Raw genomic sequence first — 10567 nt, 5'->3', positions numbered from 1 at the left:
TGATTTTGTACCCTGCAACTCTGCTGCAGTTTTTGAATATTTCTAATAGTTTTCCGATGGATTCTTTAGGGTAGAAAATCATTTTTGAAACATTCAGCAGGATGCCCAAAGCAGATTTTAGAATTTACACATTTGAATATAAAGTTGAGTTTTGTATTGTGTATTTAGGGATGACCTGCTCCTTGACCTCTAACCTGCAAAGATTGAAGTCTTTCTCTAAGTTAATGACTCTAGTTAGAATTCTTATTTGAAGAGTTATCTTCTTTAGATCGAGCCTGTAGAATAGACATTACCAATAGGGAGAGAGAACAGAGTCTTTGCACACCCCACTATCTACAATACTTCTCAGAATGCAGGCAATGGTGAACAGTATGAAATGATGCAGAGAGATCATAAGGATAAAGAGTTAGCTACTCTGAGGTATTTCGTGATCTTCAGGACACCAGTTTTAAGAAGGTGGAGGGGACAGCTGTCAGACTGCAAGGAATTAAGAAGGAAGTCATTGAGGGATGGTGGAGCAGATGGTATTAAGGGGGAATAAACTTTTCATGAAAGTAGGAGCACAGAGGAAGAACATTCATGAAAGATGGTAGGGAGCCAAATTATAGCAGCATATTTTAAGTTAGGAATTTGTGCTTTCAGAGGCAATTATATTGATATAATCAAAGTGATACTTAGGAAAGTAATCTGATGGTCATGTTCAGATTAGATGGGGAGAAATCAGTTGCCCTGCATTGTAGGATTTTGCTAATGGTTAGTGAAAGCAAATGGAAGATTTGAGAAGTGCGGGATGGATGAGATGTTTGTAATATTATATATAACAGATCTGGAGGAAAAGCTGCATTGGGGAGTAGATGATTATGAGTTCTGTTGAAATTTCACATGCACAAGATTAATACATAAGCATCTAGCTGATAATGCTTGGTAGGCTATGGAAAATATGGCTGTATTGTTTAGGATAGAATTAGGAGATTAATGACATACCTACTCAGATTCAACTAGCATTTAAATGCTAACAAAACTACTAGACCTTTTCACATATATTGCCTTTCACACAGTGGTCAAGCTTTTGGGAAGGGTATGACTCAAATACAAAGAAAGCCTATTAAAAGAAGAGACTAAGGTAACATCATAAATAATGTTATTATTTATACAGTGAACGAAGGATGAAAAACCAGGGAATGACGAAAGGAGCAGTTTGAGAATTAAGACTACCAGGAGAGTTTAGTGCCACTAAGGATGTTTAAACAGCAAAAATTGAATACAAAAAAAAGTTATCTCTTTTGTTGGCTACATTATTATAAACCTAGAAAACCCAAGACATTTCGGTAAAAAACTGTTATACTCAATAACAGAATGTAGGAATATGGCTACACAGAACAAACAAAAAGAAATATTTCCTCCATTATAGCAAAAAGAACTTTGAAATAGAAAAAAGAAAAGATGTTCCATCCATAATGCCAAGAAAAAGGGCTATAAAACACATAGGAATAATTTTAACTAAGAAAGCATAGACCATACATGAAAAAAAGGCAAAATCTTATTGCAGAACATGAAACAAGATTTGAACAACTAGATGGGTGAACTATGTTCTTAGATGAGAAGAGACCATCATAATAATGCTACTTCATTCAAAGTTAATGTATAAATTTAATGCAATTCAAATCAGAGGTCTATCAGAATTTTGGGGGACGATTGGATAAAATGACCTTAAAGGTTATATCGAATAATATATGCTCAACAATAGCCAAGAAAATATGAAATATAAGAACAGTGAAGGAGGGCCTTGCTTTATCAGACATAGTGACTAGCAAAAATTCATTGTGAAATACGCTGATATTTCTACAGAAGTAGACAAATATATCAGCAGAAACAGAATAAAGAATTCAGAAGCAGATTCCAAAATATCTGAGAATTCAGTATAATGCAAAAATGGTAGTTAAATTTAGTACAGAGAGAATGGATCATTTAACACATGGTGGTGCCATTTAAATCCTATTCATCTGGAAGAAATTAAAACTGGACTTATATTTTAAAACATTTGCAAAAATATCAGAGCACAGTTCTAAATAGAAAACAAAAAATAATAAAATATTAAAAGAAAATCTAAGGGTGTATACATATGATCCAGGAGCTAGTACAACCTTAACTAAGACTAAACTCAACAGCTATAAAATAAGTAATAGTTGTATTTAATCATATAACAATTAAAACTTAGGTATAGCAAAAAACATCATAAACAAAATTAAAATATGATTGATTTAGAAAAAATATGTAACAAATGACAAAAGTTTAATATCTGTAATATAAAAAGAAAACTTACAAATTGACAAGAAAAGGACAGCACAGTAGGAAATGGGAAAAGAAATGAATAGACAATTCACAGAAGAGCAAATTCAAACTGCAAGAAAACACATGTTCAAATTTATTGGTGGTCACAGAATTGGAAATTAGAAATTTGAAAACTAGAGTAACAAGGGGACAGCCCAGTGGTGTAGTGGTTAAGTTCATGGGCTTGGCTTCTGCAGCCTGGGGCTCACAGGTTCGGATCCTGGGCACAGACATGGCACCGCTCATCAAGCCACACTCTGGCAGCATCCCACATAAAATAGAGGAACATTGGCAGCAGATGTTAGCTCAGGGCCAATCTTCCTCCCAGAAAAAAAAAGAAAAAAATTAGAGTAACAATGAGCTATCACTTTATTCCCACTATAATGGCAACAATTTTAAAAAGGGTTAAAATTTATTCCTGTGTAAATACGTGTTGTTCCAGCCTTTTTGGAAAGCGATCAGGCAAAACTACTAAAATTAAAAATATATGTACTTTGACCAAGCAATCCCATTCCTGGGAATCTATGACATAGAAAGAAAATCATTAATACACAAGAATGTATGTATACACATATTTATTTGCAGCATTGTAAGGGCGAAAAAACTAGAAACAAGGAAAATGCTTACTAATAGGGAAAGAAGGAAACAAATTGTGGCATATCCACTCCATAAATATTATGCAGCCATTAGAAAGAATAAATTAGAGCACCTTGCCAGACAGTTCTCTGTGCCTTTTGCACATATTTCCATTGTGGCATATTTCATGTAGAAATTAGGAAGCATAAGTCTCTCTATTTCCTGATGTGCCGCTACTTAAATTCTTAGACGACTTTGCCTATAGTTTCATTTCTTGATAGTACACTAAAGCTCAAACTAAATTTGAGGCATATGATTCAGTGATACCAAAGATCTAGGCAAGGAAAAATTTCTGATGCTGGTTTCCTGTGATTCCTGTACTATGTACATTCTAAGCGACTGTGTAAAATGGCAAGACGATCTTTCAGTTTTTTACATTTGTGTCAGTCTGTAACCAAGACTTCCTTCAACTTAAAAATTATGTTTTTTTCCCTCTTATGCTCTTCAGGCAACTTCAGGGTCACTCTCGCACACGAAGTTGATGGATGGAGGAAATGACCCAACGGTGTCTGAATTTTTGTTGCTGGGACTCTCCAGTTCCTGGGAGATTCAGATTCTTCCTGTTCTGTTTTCCACAGTATTTTATGTAGCGAGTGTGCTAGGAAACCTTCTCATTGTGCTCACAATCACAGCAGACCATCACTTACTTTCCTCTAAGTACTTTTTGCTGACACATCTCTCCTTCATTGACACAGGTGTTTCCAACACTGCAAACCCAAAGATGATTTATGACCTTTTCAGAGAAGGTAAACTCCTCTCCTTGAAAGGCTGTATTACTCAGATGTTCTTTATTCACACTGTTGGTGGTACAGAGATGGTGCTGCTCGTAGTCAAAGTCTATGACAAATACATTGCTATCTGTAAACCCCTTCACTACCTGACCATAGTGAGCCTAAGAATGTGCCTTTCCCTTTTGGCTGTTGCTTGGACCTTTGGACTTATCCATTCTGTGGCCCAACTGGCTTTTGTTGTAAACTTATTCTTTTCTGGTCCCAGAAAACTGGATAGCTTTTGCTGTGATTTTCCTCGGTTCATCAGACTTGCACGTATGGACACAAATAGATTGGAGTCTCCGGTCACTGCCAACAGTGGTTTCATCTCCATGGGCACCTTCTTCATCTTGATTGTGTCTTACATCTTCATCCTGTTCACAGTTCGCAAACACTCTTTAGGTGGTTCATCCGAGGCCTCTCTACTCTCTCACCTCACATCACTGTGGTGATCTTTTCTTTGGTCCTTGCACTATTGTCTATGTGTGGCCATTCCCTGACCTACCCACAGATAAATTTTTAGTCGTCTTTGATGCCCTTAACACTCCTTTTATGAGTGCCATTATCTATCATTTAGAAACAGGGAGATGAAGGTGGCAATGAGAAGACTGTTTGGCAAGGTGTTTAACTTCAGGAAGAGTTCTTTCATTCAGAAAGAAATTCAGATTCATCTTGACTACCCTTGGAAATTAATCTCTTTACATTCTTTACAAATCTTTTCAATTTAGTTAGTGATTTCAACAGCTACTGTGAAATCTTTCCTCAAAGTCTCTGTTCTGATCTGGTTGGTTTTCATAGGGACCTTTGCTCTAAGGATCCTAAAAATATTGAGGAGGAGTGAATTCAACCTTGGAAGGTAGTGTCCTTGTTTACAACTGAAGACTTTGGTTAAGGCTGAAATCTCACATCTGGGCACGTTTTCCTTTAAAACAAAATGTTGGATACTTTTTTCTTTGGTAGTGAATATCAAAGACACATCTCTTTTAATCTACATATGTACTGTTTATGCATGCCCTTTGAGTTTTTCAGTATCTATTTACCTGGAAGAATAAACAAAATGAAGATAATTGCCTGGGTAGCTTTAAGAATTTGAGGCTTCTAACATCTGGATTTGCCAATCCACACTCAGAATTATTTAGTACTAAGGGTTTTAGATTTTGGTAGAATTGAAAAGTGAAATTTGGGATAAATCATAGAGTGGCAATTCAGGAAACTCTAAAATTATTAATTAATCAAATGTTTTGAGACCAGAAGATATGAATTCCTACACCACTCAGTGTGTATGATAATTAGTTTTACAACAATTACTTCCTAAACTATATTGATTGTTTTTATATTGCAAAGAAAAACTATGTGCATATTAAAAAATTATAAATGGATTGAATATTTTGGAGCTAAAAGAGATGACACTGGTTTACGACAAAATGAATAAAAATACAGAAGATTTCTACATTATGTGAACCAGCTTTGTAGCTAAATTAAAAGTAAATACAAAGTGTAGATACTACAAAACAAAATTTATTACAAAACTGGAGATAGAAAGCTACAATGGAAAAATATATTAAACTTTCATGTGATAAAATATATTACATACAACTAGTAACTAGTTTGACAAATAAATATACAGCCTAGAAATGGTATAAATAACTATTCAAAGTGTACCTCATTTTTCTTTCTGAGTTACCAAATGAACAGCAGCAGATGTGGAGCGAAGGCATTATTATTCACCTGTAGGTTGGGGGACTTGTTGTGAAACTGGCCTGCCATCTATGAGCATCCAAATGACCAGCAGCAGTAATAGATTATTAAGAAAAGATGGGAAGAGTAATATTCAAGGCTGCAATTAATGACAAATTTTGACCCTCTTCCCCACACAAATTTGCTGGTGAATCTCAGGTGAAAGATCAGATCCTCTGAAGCCTGAGGAAAGATGTGCTGACACTCCTCTTTTGTAGTTCCTGCCTTTGTGTATTAAAATTTTTCATCCTATTTTTTATTAAGATATAATTGACATATAACATTATGTTAGTTTCAGTGTACAATATAATGGTTTGATGTTTGTGTGTATTGTAAAAAGATCACCACAATAAGTTTGGTTAACATTCATCACCACATATAGTTAACAAATTTTTTTTATGGTGAGAACTTTTAAGATCTATTCTCTTAGCAACTTTCAAATATACACTACAGCATTATTAACTGTAGTCACCACGCTGTACATTACACTCCCAGGACTTATTTATTTTATAACTGGAAGTTTGTACTATAATTTTTTAAATGAGCTTTCCTTTGTTGTACATATAGCGAGTCATCAAATTTTACTAATGGGAAACGTGCTATAATACATCACTGTGCACTTTTTTTTTTTTTAAAAGATTTTATTTTTTCCTTTTTCTCCCCAAAGCCCCCCGGTACATAGTTGTGTATTCTTCGTTGTGGGTTCCTCTAGTTGTGGCATGTGGGACGCTGCCTCAGCGTGGTCTGATGAGCAGTGCCATGTCCGCGCCCAGGATTCGAACCGACGAAACACTGGGCCGCCTGCAGCAGAGCGCGCGAACTTAACCACTCGGCCACGGGGCCAGCCCCGCCACTGTGCACTTTTTTGATTATTTTCTTAGAACAAAATCTTAGATATGTAATTACTGAGCAAAGAGCAGCCATATCCTTAAGGCTTTTGATTCATATTACTAATTGTCTTCCTGAATGAGGAGGATTTTGTTTAAAAACTTAAACACTGACCTAACCATTTTCATTTTCATTCAAATCAATACATATTCAAAGTTTCCTTGATTCTTTTATAAATTTCAAGTTTAACAGCTTTCTACCTCTTTCCAATTTAGAGCACCGGGTTTGCTAAGAGTTTTTATCAAGAAAATGTGTTGTATTTTGTCAAATGTTATTTCTCGAACATCTTGTGTTAGTGTTTTTTGTTTGCTTTTGGTTTTCGGATGGAGTGTTCTTTTAGTCTGGAAAGTCAAGTCTTTTCTTTCTGGAAAGTCTTCTCAAGTGGTAGCCTCAGAGATGTGTTCTCTTCTGTTGTGTTTCTTAGGGACCTGTATATTGAATCTTCCGTATCTATAACTTCTCTACACCTTTTAATCTCTTAATTTATTTCCATTTCATTGGGTTCTCATGCGTGTCTTTATCTCTCTCCTGGTGTGTTTCAGCAGTGGTTTCTTTCCCCAGTCTCTTTCCAATTTTACCTTACTATCAGTAATGAATAATTGTTTCCTTCTATTTCCATCTTGAGATGTGTCTGTTCATATTTAATCTCTTTTTCTGTCATACCTTTTTGAGCTTTTAAATCTCTATGTCTTTCTACAGTTGATCAATCCCGTAAATTTAAAAAATTCATGGTGAAATATTTGGTCCCGAATTTGATCTGCTTTGTGGCAATATTTTTCTGGAGTCTTTTCTCTCCCGTTTGTTTTCATGCTTATTTTCCTTTTTTCAATTTGTAGATCTCGTGCTGGCTCTTTTCATTTTTAATTTTTTAATTTGTTTTTAAATATCTGTCTTTAAAAAATTACCTGACATGTAAGGCAGAATGATGTTCCACACACGAGGGCATATTGCCCTGTGCACTATAGACTCACACTATCTATTCTCTTTCCCCCGTGTTCCTAGCTTCTAGGGGCAATGTACTCTTGCTTTGCTTTGCTTTGCTTTGCTTTCTTTTTTCTTTCTTCCTTCCTTCCTTCCTTTCTTCCTTTATTTCTCCTTTTCATGGTGAGTACTTTAAAAGTCTACTCTGTTAGCTGCTGACTTCTTAAAATGCGGTATATTTTTTCCTGCACCAACTCTTTGTAGTAGTTTCATGTCAGTGAGTGAATGGAAATGTGTTCTAGCTTAACAGGATTTTTTTTCTCATTAGCTAGTTGTTTTTCTTTGCCTGTGCAAGCTTTTTTTCCCCTTTACTTCTATGAGCCAGTGGAGTTAGTCGGGCAGTTATAGGGCTGTACATAATACAAAAAGATTTTTTTTCTCTCTCTCTTTCTCACCAAACAGATATACGATTTCTTACAATTTGCATTTGCTACTTCTATAATTAGTAAAAATGTGCCAAGATTTAATTGTATTTATCTTCTAAATTTTTTCTTTTGTTTGCTAAGTCATATATGCAACAGTAGACCTACTATCTGATACCTTTTCTTTGATGTTTGTCTCTTCTTTTTGTACTCTTTACCTTTCTCCCTTGAATCAATGGGAATATTACAGCTGCATGTAACATAGGAAGCTTTTGACCTGGAAGGGCCTGTAAAAATCATTTTCTATAGCCTGCTCATTTTACAAATAAGGAAATAATACTATAGAGATATCAAGTGAGTTATCCAAAGCGATAGGGTGAGTTATTGGCCAAACTTGCATAGAATTTAAAACTTCCAATTCATAATCTATAACCAAGTCTAACACACTACAGTTGATTCTGACTTAAAAGTATTATGGATCATGTAATAGAATCTATACCTAAACAGTTCGATGTGAATTATGTACATGCTAGCTTTTGATTGTAGAGAAGAATAACTTTACAAATAATTAAAACACATACACATGCATCCCAGGGATTTCTTTTTTAAAATATTTTTTAATATTTATTTTTTTATTGGACTAACATTGGATTATAATACCATATAGCTTTTAGGTGTACATCATAATATATCTTGAATTCTGTGTAGATTACATCATGTTCCCCACTCCAAAACTGATTATAGTCCATCACGTCACATGTGAGCCTAATCACCCCTTTTGTCCTCCCCTCTTCCCCCTTTCCCTATGGTAACCACCAATCCAATCTCTGTTGCTATGTGTTTGTTTGTCATTGCTTTTATCTTCTAATTATGAGTGAGATCATATGGTATTTGACTTTCTCCCTCTGATTTATTTCACTTAGCTACTAAGCCATAGTAACCAAAACAACATGGTATTGGCACAACAACAGACACATAGATCAATGGAACAGAATCGAGAGCCCAGAAATAAACTCACACATTTAGGGACAGCTAATATTCGACAAGTGAGCCAAGAGTATACAATGGAGAAAGGAGAGTTTCTTCAATAAATGGTGTTGGGAAAACTGGACAGCCACACAAAAGAATGAAAGTAGACCATTACCTTACACCATGCACAAAAATCAACCTAAAATGGATTAAAGACTTAAACGTAAGACTCGAAACCATCCTGAAGGTTTCCATCAAGTTTTCTGTTTTACCTGCCAAGGTACTTTATTGGAGTTGATTTTAGTATAAATGTAATACAATTATATTCCTTGGAAATCCTTCTTTAACCTTACTCAGAAGATAAATATTTCAAAGTATGAAAGAAAATGGTGTTTCTTAAAAAATTTTTTTGATCTCTTTTTCCTCCTTTTTGTGACTTCTTAATAGCTTCCTCTATTGGTCTGTCAGGATTCTGGGTGACAATTCCCTTGGATAAATGAACTCATGTTGGCGATCTCAAGTTTCCGCAGTATCATTTGGTCAGTATTCTCCTGTGTGCCAATTAGCCATTTCTCCTACAATAATAGCATTTTTATAGCTATTTGTGCATGAAGTAATGCTAGTTTTAACCAAGGGAAGGTTGAACGTGTCAAATTGTTTGGAAGCAGTCACATACGAGGTCCTTAAATGAGTGGGTTGGTGGCAAATACAGAACTAGCTTAGGGCTATCGGTGTACAATGTTGAAGTCCCCAAAGGCCAGTATTGAATAGATCTTTCTGGTGAGTGGATTGTTTTGTTGAGAAGTAAATGTTACCTTGTCCAACAGATGTAGCTTTCATCTAGCTTAATGAGAAAGAGTCAATACAAATGATAAGAAAAAAAGGCTTGCAGTCAGAAACTCAAGTCTTTCTCTTTTTTGTTTCTACCCATTGATATCCAAGGTTGAGATCTAAAAAGGGGAATCAGAATGGTTAGGAGGCGACCTTGTAAGTGGGAATGGAATCTGACTTGGTTTAGTTCTAGGTTTTATTTCATTTCTTGACCTGGAAACAGAGCACCTTTGTTTTATCTATTAATTAGAGCTTAGTGAGAACTCTCTCTTCTATAGGAAGCTAAAGGAATTCATGTGGATCAAGACAGTGGTGATCTGGAAACTCAACCAAGATGCTCTGAGATGCAGGTATTATACAGATTTGGCTTCTTCTATCATGCTTATTTAAACATCCAGAATGAATTATGAATGCATTTGAAGTAGTTTAAGAGATACAGACGCTTATGAATATTTGAGGACAAGCTTCCTTCTCGCTCACTTAGATCTTCCCAGATTGCTGAGAGTAGAACGTGGGGCATCCAGAAAGGGACTAAGGTGTATCCTACAAGCAGAGTCATGAGACAAAAGCAAAGTGTTCTTTACATACTGGTTAAGAGGCAGACCAGAGTATCCATATCAGTTCTACCACTTACTGTTATAATATGTTGCCCCTCTCCTTGTCTCAATTTCCTTCTCTGTAAAAAGGAGCTAATAATACCAGCTTTCATGGCTTTTGTAAGTATCAAGTAAGACAGTACACGTAAAGGAGTCATTGTGGTGTCTTGCACATAGTAGCCACTGGTTTTTTCTGTGGTTTTTGGTGTTATTTTTTCCATAGATAGCTCATCAACCACTGCTCCAGACTGGGAGATGTTACCTGATTATGTCTCAGTAATTCTTTAAACTCAGATATGAAGCTACGTATACAAATAAACTACATCTATATCTTAAAGTGCACCATAGGTCTTGATTTCTTTCTGAAGACAGCCCTGATACCCTGGCTCATGGCTATCTTTCCTGCTTCAAATATTCTATAATCATACTACTTATTAGACATTCTTTACATAGCACAGTTTTTACT

General features: G+C 35.5%; 1 pseudogene; it reads left to right on the top strand.

Annotated features, from left to right (window-relative positions):
• Positions 1-3448: 3448 nt before the first annotated feature.
• Positions 3449-4328, top strand: LOC103548541 (olfactory receptor 4F3/4F16/4F29-like; annotated as a pseudogene).
• Positions 4329-10567: the final 6239 nt, after the last annotated feature.

Source organism: Equus przewalskii, chromosome 1 (assembly GCF_037783145.1).
Source record: "Equus przewalskii isolate Varuska chromosome 1, EquPr2, whole genome shotgun sequence".
NCBI lineage: Eukaryota > Metazoa > Chordata > Mammalia > Perissodactyla > Equidae > Equus > Equus przewalskii.
The sequence above is the reverse complement of the archived record's forward strand: the minus strand, read 5'-3'. Positions and strand labels throughout refer to the sequence as shown.